This window comes from Lynx rufus, unplaced genomic scaffold, assembly GCF_022079265.1.
Source record: "Lynx rufus isolate CCGP_SWC_20201006 ecotype Redwood Valley unplaced genomic scaffold, mLynRuf1.p SCAF_7, whole genome shotgun sequence".
In the NCBI taxonomy this organism is placed as follows: Eukaryota; Metazoa; Chordata; class Mammalia; order Carnivora; family Felidae; genus Lynx; species Lynx rufus.
The window spans coordinates 22853733-22868736 of record NW_025814889.1 but is presented as its reverse complement, the minus strand read 5'-3'; the positions used below and the strand labels follow the sequence as shown (position 1 = coordinate 22868736).

Below are 15004 nucleotides of genomic sequence, written 5' to 3'. Positions count from 1 at the left end.
GAGCAAGTAACTGGTAGAATAATTTCTTTTGTGCATCTTATAATCATTTGTTCATATTAACTTTGTGTCAAGACTAGGAAAAGTTACAACGGCAGAAAACATATATATACACATTATCTCTATATATGTGTTCTTTCATATATATCATTCATGTATATATATGGTACTCTTTATCTGAGTATACATCCTGAAGGGTTTCAGAAAGCATTCTAACGTAAGTAATAATTATTAACAGAATAATTCCCTCTACATACCCTTCCTCTTTTAACACTAGCCCCTGTTCTGTCTGTCCATTGAATCCATTTTGTCTTTCAATCTCATGGACTGTGAGATGCACTAGTTATCCACATTGTGTTATCACAATGCAAATACAATGTAAGCTAATTATAGAGTCCAATTGCTAATTCTGCAAAAGAAGCAGGATTTCTTGAAGTCACTGAAAGTAATGTTGGAGAAGGAGCAAAGCCACCGACCGACCGGGGGAGGATCTGACAGAGTGAGACCAGTAGAGAAATGGAGAAGGCATAACGGAGATTGATAGGCATCTCAAAAGAGAATGATTTGAATTCACAGGATTAAGAGAAGCCTTTGAGAAAACTGATGTCCTTGAATGTCATGGCAAATATGCGATGTATTTCTTTTCTTCTAGGAAGTGATGTTTATCTTAGACCCCATGGTTGAATCTCTGTTTGCCAAGAAATACTAAAAAGCAGGTATGAATACATCAATAGAAGAAGGAATAGCAGTGGTGAATGGACTTCCTTTGCTTTCTTTTCCTAGGTAAAGACTGTTTCTGAGAGTTAATAGGAAATCCAAACTTCACTAGTTGCCTTTGATGCAAAGCTGTTTAAACAGAGGTCCATGGCTTGCTTCTTCAAAGGTCCTGCTGTTACAGTAGTTGTTAGATGCCCAAATATTTTAGGGTTCTGAATATTTTAGATACCTTGGCCTTTAAAATTTTTTTTAAGTTTATTTATTTATATTTTGAGAGAGAGAGAGAGCACAAGCAGGGAAGGGGCAGAGAGAGCAGGAGGTAGGGAATCCCAAGCAGGCTCTGCACTGCTGGCATGGAGTTCGATGCTGGGCTCAAACCCACAAACCATGAGATCATGACCTGAGCTGAAATCAAGTTGGACACTTAACCAACTGAGCCACCTAGGTACCCCAATGCCTTGGTGTTTTTAATCCCTTTATTGAAGTATGATTGATATGTAAAGAGCTGTACATATTTAATGTGTACAGCTCAGTGAGTTTGGGGATAAGTATATACCATGAAATCATTCCCTCAAGGCTATAAACATAATCATCACCTCCCAAAGTTTCCTCTTGCCTCTGTATTATTGCTACTGCTATTTGTACTGTTATTATTATTGTTATTTTTGTGGTAAAACCCGTTAAATTAAGATCTACTGGGGCGCCTGGGTTAAGTGTCCAACTTCAGCTCAGGTCATTGATCTCATAGTTTGTGAGTTTGAGCCCAGCATCGGGCTCTGTGCTGACAGCTCAGAGCCTGGAGGCTGCTTTGGATTCTGTGTCTCCCCCTCTCTCTGCCCTTCCCCTGGTTTCTCTCTCTCTCTCTCTCTCTCTCTCTCTCTCTCTCAAAAAAGAAAAAAAAAATCCATCCTCTTAGCAAATTTTAAGTGTCCAGTGCAGTATTGTTAATTATAAGCACTGTGCTGTATAGTAGAATTCCAGAACCTTGCATAACTGAAACCTTGTACCCTTTGACAAGGGTTACACTATACACTATAGACTTAGTGGGAGAGACTAGGTGTCATTGGAATCTCCCTCGGGGTGGTATGAATCAAATAGAATCCCTCGCTGAAGATATTGACAAAACCTCATTTCATATTCATAGTTTATGGTTACTAGAACTGCATCTGCTCTAGATAAGAGATAATGCAAATTCTCTTCAGTTTAGAGGAACTTGGAAGAGGAATCGTTTTTCCCTGTTTAATCCTTAGCTTCTGTCACCACTCTCGGCTGCCTTTAATTTGATCATCATAATCTTTTATCTAACTCTTACCTTGAACTAGTTGCTGAAACACTATGTTTGGATCAAGCGGGATCTCTAGGAAAAAAGGCCGATACTTAAGGCTCTGAAATTTTCGTATGTCTTCAGGATGCATAAGGATACCAAAAACATATGGCTTAGAGAGTGAATACTACTGGATTTTGCCAAGCTATGGTGAAATGTGTAGCAGATTTTTGACAGTATGTCTTTTCTAGTTGGCTTTGAATTGACAGCGGACCAGATAGCAACTTTATGTCAGTCTCTGGAAAGGATTTCAAACTTTAGAAATCAGTTTGTGTGATTAAGAGGGAAAACAGAAGATACTGATATCAGGAATAAAAGAGGGGACATCATTTAGAGCCTGCAGACATTTAAAACGATGAAAAGGGGATATTATGGACAACTTTATGTCTGTGAATTTGACAGTTTAGATGAAATGGGCAAATTCCGTGTAAGAATTCTGGTACCTGTTCAGACTTGTTTGCGTTTGTGGGGGGTGTGGGTTCCCACCCCAGGCAATTCTCCAACACCAACTAGGTGTCCTACACTTCTACTCAGTTCTGACACTGTGTACCTGGAGATAACCTCCTAGCATCAGATCATCAGATCCCACAGATTAAGGGCTCATTCCTGGAAGGCAGCCCCCTCCCTTCAGCTGCCAGGTTGTTGCCTGACCCACCAGCTGTAGTTGGCTGTAGATCAGAGGTTCCTACAACCCCCTCCTTGGGTTCGATTAGTTTGGTAGAGTGACTCACAGAACTCAGAAAACCATATTACTGACTAGATCACTGGTTTATTTTAAAAGAATACAATTCAGGCACAGGCAGATGGGGGAGATGCCTAGGGCAAGGTGTGGGGCAAGGGTGTGGGTATAGAGCTTCCATGTCCTCTCTAGGTGCACCACTTTCCCCAAATCCTCACATGCTCACCAACCTGGAAGCTTTTGAACCCCATCCTTTTGGGTTTATAGTGAGGCTCCATTACATATGCATAATTGATTCAATGATTCGCCATTGGGGAATGATTCGAACTCCAGCCCTCTCTCTTTCCCTGAGGTCAGAGGGTTGGGACTGAAACTTCCAAGTCTAATCACAGGGTTGGTTCTCTTGGCAACCAGCCCCTATTCTTAGGTGCAGTCCAAAAGTCACCTCATTAACACAACAAAAGACACCATTGTTGCTTTCCCCACTTAGGAAATTCCAAGGGTTTTAGGAACTCTGTGCCAGGAATGGGGATGAAGACCAAATATGTATTTCTTATTATAAATCATAGTATCACACCTTGGGAGATACAAATTACCAAAACTGGCACAGGAGAAATAAAATCTAACTAGTGTCATAAATGTTAAAGAAATAGAATTTGTAATGAAAAACCTCCCCACAAAGAAGACTGCAGATCCTGATGGCTGCACGGATAGAGTCTATCACGTGTTTAAGAAAGAAATCCTACCAATACTATACAAACTCAAAATATGAGGTGGAAGAACACTCACCCTCTCCTTTTTATGAGACCCAGCATCAGCCTGGTAATAACTAGACAAGAACGTTATAAGGAACATTCAGACCAAGAACCATTATGGCTGTAGATAGAATTCTTAACGAAATGTTAGCAAGTCAAATCTGTCAGTATATGCAAAGGATAATAATGTCATGATAAAGTGGGAGTTATCCCAGAAATGAAAGCTTGTCATTTTAACATATTAATAATGAACAAATTTAACAATTTAACATAATACAATTAAGGAGAAAACTCATATGGTCATCATCTCAGTAGATGCAGAAAAAGCATTTGACAAAATTTAACACTCATTCCTCATAAAATCTCTCAGAAAACTGGAATATAAGGAAATTTACCCAATTTGATAAGGGAGTTTTATGAAAAAAGCTCCAGCTATCATACGTGGAGAAATCTTGAATACTTTGCTAGCAAGGTTAGGAACAGGGTGAGGATGTCTGCCTTCAGTACATCTATTCAGCAACGTACTGGAGTCCCTACTTAGTGTAACAAATCATGAAAAGGAAATGAAGGAAGGAAAAAGGGAAGGAAGAAGTAAAACTCTTTATTTGCAGACAACATGATTGTGCACATAGAACTTTGTAAGGAATCTACCAAAAATACTTTCTAGAACTAGTAAGTAGATTTTGCAAGGTCACAAGACACAAGGATACAATGCTACTGTGCAGAAATGAGTGTATTTCTATACATTGAACAATTGGAAAATGAAATAAAAACATAGCCTTATTTTAATATCTTAAAGACAACCTAAATATGGAGAGATACCCTATGTTATGGATTGGAAGACTCAATATTAAGATATGACTTAGCCACAAATTGCTATATAAAACCAGTTCAATCCCAGTTAAAGTTCTAGCAAGGCTTAACAAAATTTTTTTTTATAAATAAACAAGTTAATTCTAAAATTTATTTGAAAATGCCAAGGACACAGAGTAGCCAAAACTGTTTTGAAAAAGAGTAGTTTTATATTACTTATTTATAATACTGTTTTATAATGTTGAAAGCTACAAAAATAGAGACAGTATAGAATTGGCATGATGATAGATCTGTATAGCAGTGGAAGTCAGTGGAGAGTTGGGAGACCCTTGTGTGTGTATTTGATCATTTGAATTCAGTGAGGTTATTCAGGTGGTGCTGGAACAAGTAGATATCCATATGGACAAACATGAACCTTTACCTTACATCCCACAGAAAAATCAACCCTAAATAGATCACTGACATACATGTAAAAGCTAAGACAATAAACCTTCTAGCAAAGAACAAAATATGTATGACTTTGGGGGTTAGACAAAGAGTTCTGAGACAGGACACAAGAAGCACTAACCAGAAAAGAAAACAGACTGATAAATTGGATTTCATCAAAATTAAAACCTTTTGCTCTTTGTAAAGCACCGTTAAGAGAATGAAAAGCAAAGCCACAGGTGGGGAGAAAATATATTTGTAAAACATATATCTGATCAAAGACCTGCTTCCAGACAACCCAATTTTTAAAATGGGGAAAAGTTGAACTACATAAAAGAAGATATAGGAACCGTATTTCAGTACATGAGAAGATGTTCAGTGGTGTCAACCATTAGGGGAAAAAAATGCAAATTAAAACTACAATGAGCCATCACTGTACTCTTACTAGAAAGCTAAACGTAAGAAGAATAAAAGTACCAAGGGTTGTTGGGTAGGTGGGGCAGCCATACTCTTAAACATTGCTGAGAGGGATGCAAAATGATACAGCCATTTAGGAAAATATTTTGGCATACATTTATCATGTGGCCCACTCCTAGGTATTTACCCAAGGGAAATGAAAACCAATGTCCTCAAAAAGACTTGTACATTAATTTCATAACAGTTTTATTCATAGTATTCCCAAATTTGAAGCAACCCCAAATCCATCAATAAATAATGGTATATCCACATAATGGAATGCTGCTCAGAAATTTAAAAAGAAGTATTGATATACTCAACAACACAAATGAATCTCAAAATGTTGAGAAAAAAGAAGCCAGACTTGGAAGAGTGCATAACGTCTGATTCTACTTACATAAAATTCTAGAACTGAGTAAACTAAGCCTTAGTGACAGAGCGCAGATCACGGGTTGCCTGGAGCTGGGAGGGCTTTGATTGCAAAGGAGCATGAAGGGAGTTGGGGTGATGAAAATGTTCTTGATTGTATGGTGGTTGTGGTTATATGGGTATCTATAGTGGTCAGAATTCACTGAACTGTGCATTTTATAGGGGTGCACTTTCTTGTATATAAATTAAACTTCATCAGAATTTATGTAAAAGGAAAGCAGTTTGACAACACCAGATTTCAGTTAGGATGCAGAGCATCGTGACCTCTGCTACACTACTGATCAGAGTGTAAAATGCCACCATATTTTTAAAAACCTTTGTCATTTTCTTATCAAGTTCAACATATACCTACTTTATGATCTAGCATTTTCATTCCTACATAATTACCCCCAAGGGAAATAAAACACACGTTCACACAAAAGGCTTGTTCAGGAATGTTCATAACAGCTTTATTCAAGATAGCTTCAAACTAGAAACAACTCAATTGTCTATTAATAGGAAAATAAATAGGTTTTCATGTATTCCTACTGTGGAATCCTTTTTGGCAATAAAAAGCAGCAGGCTGTGTGTGCATGCAGCAATATGGATGAATATCAATATAATGAATAGCACGATGGATGCACATTGCCTCTGTGGGTAAAGGGGATGATTTCCAGAATGACTGGGACACACGGCAAACTTCCTGGGGGTGATGGAAATGTTCTGTCTCTTGAGGTTGGGGGGAATTACTTAGATGCATGTATTTGTAACGTGTCATATACACTTAAGAGCTATGCTTTATAAGAGTTAAACATTGGAAATGTTTAAATGTGTAAATATTTATGCCTCAATGAAAATATATGAAAAATGCAATTAAGAATACAAGACACTGCTCACGTGAGCCACACACATTGTTCTAAAACCGGAACAATATGGAGATTAGGATGTCACCTGCACAAAGATGACACACACATTGGTGAAGTAGTCCATATTTTTTAAAAAATGCAAAACAAGGAAAAAAATTAAATATAATGAGAAGTTAATGAGAAGTTAATGAGAAGTTGTCTTTCTTCACTCTCAAATCCTCCAACTATATTTTTTAAAAAGAAGGAAATCAAAATACTTTTAGCTTCTGTGATTTCTAAGATCTAATTCCAAAGCTTTTTTTTTTTTTTTTTTTTGAGAATGGTCAGGGAGAGAGAGTTGCTGTACCTTTCAGAAAGTTGACCTCTTAAACCTTTAATTTATAGCCCTAACATCATATCATTACATCATATCATTGGACTTCTCTTATCCTCCTAGGTAGTTCGGAAAAATTCTTAAGTTTTGTTTTTTGATAGAGAAAATTTTTTAATTTTTATTTTTTTTCTTAGTTGTAGCTAACATTGAAAACTTAAAGATAGTTGAATATGAAAAATTATTGAAAAACTACATGTTCTGTAGATTTTAAGTTGCAAAATGTTGGTATGTCTTGGGTTTAAGGAGACTGGCATACAACTATTAGGCAATTTAATTTTATCTCAGCCTTTGATTTGTTTTGGAAGCCAACATAAATAAGTAAACTTCTCTGAATTCAGTTTGTAATAAAAAAAAAAGTAGTTGATTTGTTTGCTTATGACAGTATTGTACTTAATTACTGTAGTACTAGATTCTTATGTAGGTAAGAGCCTATGTTGTAATGTTTCCCTTAGTTATGACCAGTAATTATAGTTCATATTTTTTTCTTGGTTCAGAAGTTTTTGATTAACTTTTTTTATTGTGGTGAAACACACATAACATGAAATGTGTACCATTTTTACATGTACAGTTAAGTGTATTAAATACAATTCACTGTGTTGTGTAGTGATCACTGTTTCTAGAACATTTTCATAATCCTGCACAGAAACTTTGTACCCATTGAGCTATAACTCCCCATTCCCCTAACCCCTAGTAGCCTCTATTCTATTTTTTTAAAGTTTATTTATTTATTGTGAGACAGAGAGCACAAGCAGGGGAGGGGCAGAGAGAGAGGGAGAGAGAGGATTGCAAGCAGGCTCCACGCTGTCAGCACAGAGCCCAACACAGGGCTCGAACCCATGAACCGTGAGATCATGACCTGAGCTGATATCAAGAGTCAGACAGTTAACCGACTGTCACCGAGGAGGGGCGCCTACTCTATTCTGTTTACTATGAATTTTCCTGTCCTAGATAGCTCATATAAGTGGAATCATACATTGTTTGTCCTGTTGTGCCTGGACTATTTCACTTAGCATAAAGTTTTTAAGCTTCACCTATGTTGTAGAACGCATCAGAACTTCATTCCTTTTTATGGCTGAATGATATTCTTCTGTATGTACATAGTGTATTTTCTTATCCATTCCTCTGTTGATATGTACATTTGGGCTGTTTTTGCCTTGACTATATATAGTAATAATGCTGCTGTAAATATTGGTGTACAAGTTTCTGTTTGAACCCCTGTTTTTAATTCTTTTGATTATATACTCAGACATGGAATTGCTGGGTCATATAGTAATCCTGTGTTTAACATTTTGGGGAGCTGTTGAACTGTTTTCCACAGTGGCTGACCATTTTACATTCCTACCAGCAGTGTATGAGCCTTGCAGTCTCTCCACATCCTCACCAGTACTTGTTATCTTACATTTAAAATACTACTTTTTTAAAAATCGTAGCCAACCAGCATATGGATGAAGCGAAATCTCATTGTGGTTTTGATTTGCATGTCCATAATGACTACCGATGAGCATCTTTTCATGTGCTTCTTGGTTGTTTATCATCTTTGAAAAATGTCTGTTCTAGGTCTTTGCCCATTTTTAAATTGGGTGTGGTTTTTGTTGTTAACTTGTAGGAATTCTTTATATTCTAGATATTAATCCATTATCAGATATATGATTTACAAATATTTTCTCCCGTTTTGTGTATTTTCTTTTTACTTTCCATACAGTGTCATTTAATGTATCCGATTTTTAATTTTTATGAAGCCTGATTTATGTTTCCCTTTTGCCGCCTATGCTTTTGGCATCATAATGAAGAGACTGTTGTCAAATCCAAGGTCATGGAGAATTTCCATGTTATCTTGTAAGACCTTTATAGTTTTAGGTCTTAAATTTAGATTTTTGATCCACTTTAGGCCAGTTTTTCTATATGGTATAAGGTAAGGGTACGACTTCATTCTTGTGGGTATCCAGTTTTCCCAGCACTGTTTGTTTGAAAAACTATCCTCTCCCCATTGAATGGTTCTGGCACCTATATTGAAAACAAATTGCCCGTATATGTGCGGATTTATTTCTGGCCTCTCTATTCCATTGGTCTATATGTCTAGCCTATACTACAGTGTGCCAGTACCACTGCTGTAGTTTTATAATAAGTTTTGAAATTGGGGAGTGTGAATCTTCCAGCTTTGTTGCTATTGTTCTTCTTCTTCTTTTGACAGTACTCAGTACTCGTCATGATAAGTGCACTCTTTAATCCCCATCATCTATTTCACCCATCCCCCCACCCACCTCCCCTCTGGTAACCATCAGTTTGTTCCCTACAGTTAAAAGTCTGTTTCTTGGTTTTCCTCTTTTGTTCCCCCTATGCGTGTTTGTTTTGTTTCTTAAATTCCACATCTGAGTGAAATCATAGGGTATTTGTCTTTCTCTGACTGACTTATTTTGCTTAGCATTATACTCTCCAGCTGTATTCATGTTGCAGATGGCAAGATTTCATTCTTGTTTATGGCTGAATAATAGTCCACTGTGTGTGTGTGTGTGTGTGTGTGTGTGTGTGTGTGTACCACATTTTCTTTATCCATTCATCTATTGATGAACTCTTGGGCAGCTTCCATAATTTAGCTATTGTAAATAATGCTGCTATAAACATAGGGGTGCGTGTATCCCTTTGGATTAGTGTTTTTGTATCTGATTTTTTTTAAAAGCTAGGGTCTAGGTAGCTGTGAGTAGCTGTTTACAAAGTCAACCTGTATAATCTGTTGATTCTCACAAGCAAATTGGCCATTGGACCCCCAAGAAAGAGTAATGTTGGTGATAGTATTTTTTAAGCTTTCCTCTTTAAATAGTTAAATCAGATAACACTTCTTCTTTGAAATATTTTAATGTGTTCTGGTTCTATAGACATCTTTATTTATTTAATCTTTGTTTCTGCTAATCTCCTTCCTCTACTGTTTTATAACCTGTAAACTCCTGGAGGTTTTATGGTGATGGTTTTGCTTTTCTGCAGATAATATGAACAGGAAAGGTCAGGAAAAAGTGAATTTGTTTCTGTTAGATTAACTGTGTATATTTCTAGAAGATTTGTTGGCCAGGATGGTCTCAAACCTCTAGGTGGAAGAGAGCAAAAATACGGAACATCAGAATAGATCTCCAATAGCTGCAAGTAAAAGTGTAGTTAAGCCTTTGCAAAAGGTGATATGGTTGTTAAAGAGCTGTGACAGTTTATTTTTTAAAGTTTATGTATTTATTTTGAGAGAGAGTGAGCATGCAAGCATAAGCAGGAAGGGGCAGAGAGAGAGGGAGAGGGAGAATCCCAAGCAGGCTCTGTGCTGTCCATGTGGAGCCCCATGAGGGGCTTGAACTCAGGGAACTGTGAGATCATGACCTGAGCCTAAACCAAGAGTCAGATGCTTAACTGACTGAGCCACCCAGGTGCCCCAAGAGCTGTATAGTTTATACTTGTTTTTGCCTAAAAATACATAAATCAGAAAAAAGTTAATTAGTAGCGCTTTGACTTCTAGCATGCAATATTTATTTATTTGTCTCCAGTTTTGAGTGTCATAGTCTTTCAATATTTTTTATTCCTATTGCCCTTTAGGTGTTTATACTATGGGCATTGACTAGCCTTTTATTTAATCTTTTTAAATTTTTTATTAAAAAAAATTTTTAATGTTAATTTTTGACAGAGAGAGAGAGAGAAAAAGCATGAGTGGGGGAAGGGGAGAGAGAGAGGGAGACACAGAATCCGTAGCAGGCTCCAGGCTCCGAGCTGTCAGCACAGAGCCCGACGTGGGGCTCGAACTCACAGATGGCGAGATCATTACCTGAGCCGAAGTCGGACGCTCAACCGACTGAGTCACCCAGGTGCCCCAGCCTGTTTAATCTTAATATGCCTTTTGTAGGGGCGCCTGGGTGGCGCAGTCGGTTAAGCGTCCGACTTCAGCCAGGTCACGATCTCGCGGTCCGTGAGTTCGAGCCCCGCGTCAGGCTCTGGGCTGATGGCTCAGAGCCTGGAGCCTGTTTCCCATTCTGTGTCTCCCTCTCTCTCTGGCCCTCCCCCGTTCATGCTCTGTCTCTCTCTCTCTGTCCCAAAAATAAATAAAAACGTTGAAAAAAAAAAAAATATGCCTTTTGTAAGTGCTAGGCTGTAATGTCTGTTTTCCTGAAAACATACAGGGAGATAAAGTAGATTTTAGATATTTTTTTAGGGTTTTAAGAGTGAACACTGAACCCTTATTAAGTACCTTAACATTTATTATGTACCTTATTTAATCCTGACAGTCACCATATATCACATATAAAAAATGTGTTTTTGAGGAAAACTTAAAGTTCATTTAACGCTGAATCACTGTGGCAGGACTTAAAGCACATCTGCTTCTTCCATGTGTCTTCTTACTGTCCACCAAGAGCCAGATGGGGCATTTACTCAAGCCAAATGGCCGATCCGTTGTCCCTTGAATATATGGGAAGTCTGAAGTGTTTTCATGTCTGATCTTGTTCATTTTGCCTCAGATGCCTTTCTCATGGCTTGTCGTTTATGTAATTCCCACACTTCCTTCAAAATTTGGCTCAGGGTTTATCTGCTTATAAAGCTTTCTCTGACCTTAGTGACCCTAGGTGAAACTGATGTTCCCAGTTCAGGGTGGATGGTCTTGCTTTCTGTGGTCTTCTCCCCCCGCTTCTTTTTTTTTTTTCTTTTTTCTTTTGGACTCTTGCTGCCTAGTTACCCTCAATTCCAGTGTTATTTGTACAGATCTGTAATCCAAAGTCCTTGTGTTTTTCAGAATCCAGAAGTCTTCAGATTTTAGAAATGTAAGATGATGCAGGTTCTGGTACAGCACCCCGCTATCATTAATTTCTGCTGACAATGTATGAATATTTATCCTATAGGGAATAAATAAAAGCTTAGAAAGAGCTTTGTGTCAGGTCATGGAAGGGCAGATTTTGCCATTTGGTGAGTTACAAAAAATGTTTTGACTTTCAGGGTTGTTTGAATTTCAGAAGTGTCAATATGGGATTATAGATTAACTAATTTTTTAGAAGTATGAACCATATGTTGTAAAAAAAAAAAGTAGTGATCGTATGACTTTATGATTTTTTTTGCTTAATTCTTTCCCTTTACTTACAGAAATCATCAGTTCCCTGATCAGCTTTCAAAGGTGACCTATATGTATGTATTTCTGTATTTATCTGCCTATCTAGTATTATTAGCTGACAAATGCAAACATAGCTCCTAGGTTTCAATTTTTATACTAGCTCCAGTTATCCCATTTTTGACCAGTGGTAGCCTCTTCAAGTTTTCAACTGAGTCCATGAGACATGAGCCTGTGTGGTTTTCTAGCTCATCTTTTATGTACATTTCCTGCCCAGGACCTTAGAACAAGCCATTTCTCTAAGAAGTCCTGCTTTCTTTTAGTGGTGAATGGTATTTTGAGATCACATCTGGATCTTAGGAGTGTTCCTTGCCCCTGGGTTTCAGTTGTTTATGATCCTTTTCATATTAACTTTTTTAATTTTGAAATAACTTTAGACTCACAGAGAAGTTGCAAGATAGTGTAGAGTTGTCTTAGAGTCTTTACCCACATTTCTTTCATGTACATCTGAAGTAACCGTAGGACAGTTGTCAAAACCAGAAAATTAGTATTGCTACAATATTACAATTGAAGTATACGCTGTGTTTAGGAATGATTGATAAAAGCTTGATTATAGTTGGACCTTGAGTCTCTGAGTCTTTATGTATTATTACTTATTTTTGGTATGTGCTTCTGTGCAGTAGCTCTTAACTAATAAGATCTATAACTCACCTGGGAACTTTTGGACATCAGATGCCTGAAACTTTTCCTTCCCCTCTCCCAGAATTTTTCAGAATCTCAATATGGGGATAGAATAGTATAGGTATTTGGGGATTTTGCTAGAATCCTGTCTGTTTCAACAGCTTAATGAGATCATTCAGGAAGGAAGCATTTTGTGTTTTGCTCACAATTGGTGATAATGACCCTTTGGTTCCCAGGATAAAAGTTAATCTTTTTGTTTTGTTTTAAGTTTATTTATTTATTTTGAGAGAGTGAGCCTGCGCTGGGGAGGGGCAGAAAGAAAGGGAGAGAGAGAATTCCAAGGAGGCTGTGCACCGTCAGTGTGGAGCCCCATGTGAGGCTCGAACCCATGGAACTGTGGGATCATGGCCTGAGCCGAAACCAAGAGTCAGGTGCTTAACTGACTGAGTCACCCAGGTGCCCCTAAAAGTTAATCTGTCTTAAAATGATTCACATTTGATGCTTCTAGTGCCAGAGATTCCTATTATACTTAGAACTGTCCTTCAACATTTATTAACACATTCAAAAAATATTAATTGAGTACCTTCTAAGTGCCAGACATGAGGAAACACCAGTGAAAAATCCAGACATGGTCTGGTCTGTGCCTTCATGGATATATATGGATAATGAGAAGTACAAACAATTAAACACATAATTTTAATAGAATGCAATGAATATTATCTTAGGGGAAGAGTGGGTAGCTGTGAAAACACAGAACAGACAGACCTCACCTAGTGTAGGAATCAGGGAATGTCTTCCTGGGAAGATTGTTTTTAGTCCGGTAGGAGTTAGCTAGGTAGAAAGAAGAATCTTCTAGCAGAGGGAACAGCCTTAGTCTTTGAATATGCCTAGTGGCTACAGCTAGAGAGAATTTCTAGTATCTTACTGGAGAAAAGAGTACAAGACCAAGGAAGGAAAAAAATCTAGAGGCGAGCAGCAGCCTTTATTGAATCTTTTCAAAGCATTTGGGTTTTCATAGAAATAGCAACTCTCATTTTTACTCCTGTTTCATCAGTTTGTATATCATCTAAGGTACATAACCACAGTAATACAAATAAAACCGACATAAAGAGGTGTGCAAAAACAAACTGGTTGTGTTGAGCGTGCATCTCATTTGGTGGGAGCAGAAATGAAGTGGCTAGAGACTGTCTTCCCAAACGTAAGAGTTGAGTTGCCATGGGCCCAGCCAGGGTTCATACAGCAGGAATTGAGGATTTTGGTTTGTCTGGCAAGTCATTTAGGCAGAGGTCAATTAAGCCAGTGTGTCCTATAATTATAATTTGGGAAATAGATGAGCTCATTGAGAGAGATGAGAGAAAAGAGCCAAGGTCAGAACCTTAGGGAACACCACCAATTAAGGAAAAGATAGAGGAAGAAAAATCAGCTAACGATTTCAAGAAGAACTAGTTAAAAACAAGCTTTCCGGGAGCCTTTGAATCTCATCCTACTTAGACTCTTAGCAGTCTCGCAACTTTGTTTATCTATGTTTAACCTGGCTTTTGGCAAACTTATTTTGCCCTGAAAACCTTTTTTCACTTAACTAATTCGTATTCTGCGTCCTATGGAAGAAGTAGGAACAGTTTTTAGGAAACACTGCCACAGGCAGAAAGGAACCAGGAAGGGATTTAGGTGGGGTAGTCATACGATTAGTGTGTAGTTTCAGAGATTGTTTTTGGTAGTCCTCTGGAGGCGGGATTCCAGAAAGGAGTGGGCCAGGGTGTTTGGGAGACCAGCTAGAGGCCCTCGTGGTAAGCCGGGAGAAAGCCGATGGGGTCTGAATTTAGGCAGTGATAGTAGGAATAGCAAAGGGGCCGATTCACACGTTTTAGTTGAAAAGACAGGATCTGGTGACAGATGTGAGAGGTAAGGGAGAGGGAGTCTAGGATGGCTGGTTTCTGTTTCGGTGACCAAGGGGATGGATTGTGCCACCATACTGCAGATGAGGGACACAGAGCTGGTATGGGTTGTGATGGGGAGATGATGAGTCCAGTTTGGGACATGTAGTATAAGGTATCGAGGTATATGCACTTGACAAGAGTTTAGACGTGAGATGGGGGCTTGGGAGAAAGGGTGGGGCCAAAGAGAGGTTTGCAGGTAATTCATAATTATAAAATCATGGGTCTGGAGGATGACATCATGGAGGGACAGCATAAGAGATGAGAGGTAGAATTCTAATGTGGACAGGAAGGAAGCCCATCTTAAGAATACTAATAACCATTACTTACTAGGGGTCTGTTAAACAATGTTTTAAGCATGTTACATATGTCATTTTATTTCATACTAGAACCCCCATGAGGGCAGGTGTTAGTATCTCCGTTTTATAAATGGATGAGCTGAAGCTCAAAGGTTATGCCATTAGCTCCTGGTCCTACATCTGGTAGGTAGCAGTTGAGGAGGTGAAGTCT

General features: G+C 38.2%; 1 protein-coding gene and 1 pseudogene across 1 annotated transcript in view; both read left to right on the top strand.

Moving 5' to 3' along the window:
- ARHGAP21 (Rho GTPase activating protein 21) overlaps positions 1–15004 on the top strand; it is a 135468-nt gene that overhangs the window by 10069 nt on the left and 110395 nt on the right.
- Positions 6472–6571, top strand: LOC124502778 (uncharacterized; annotated as a pseudogene).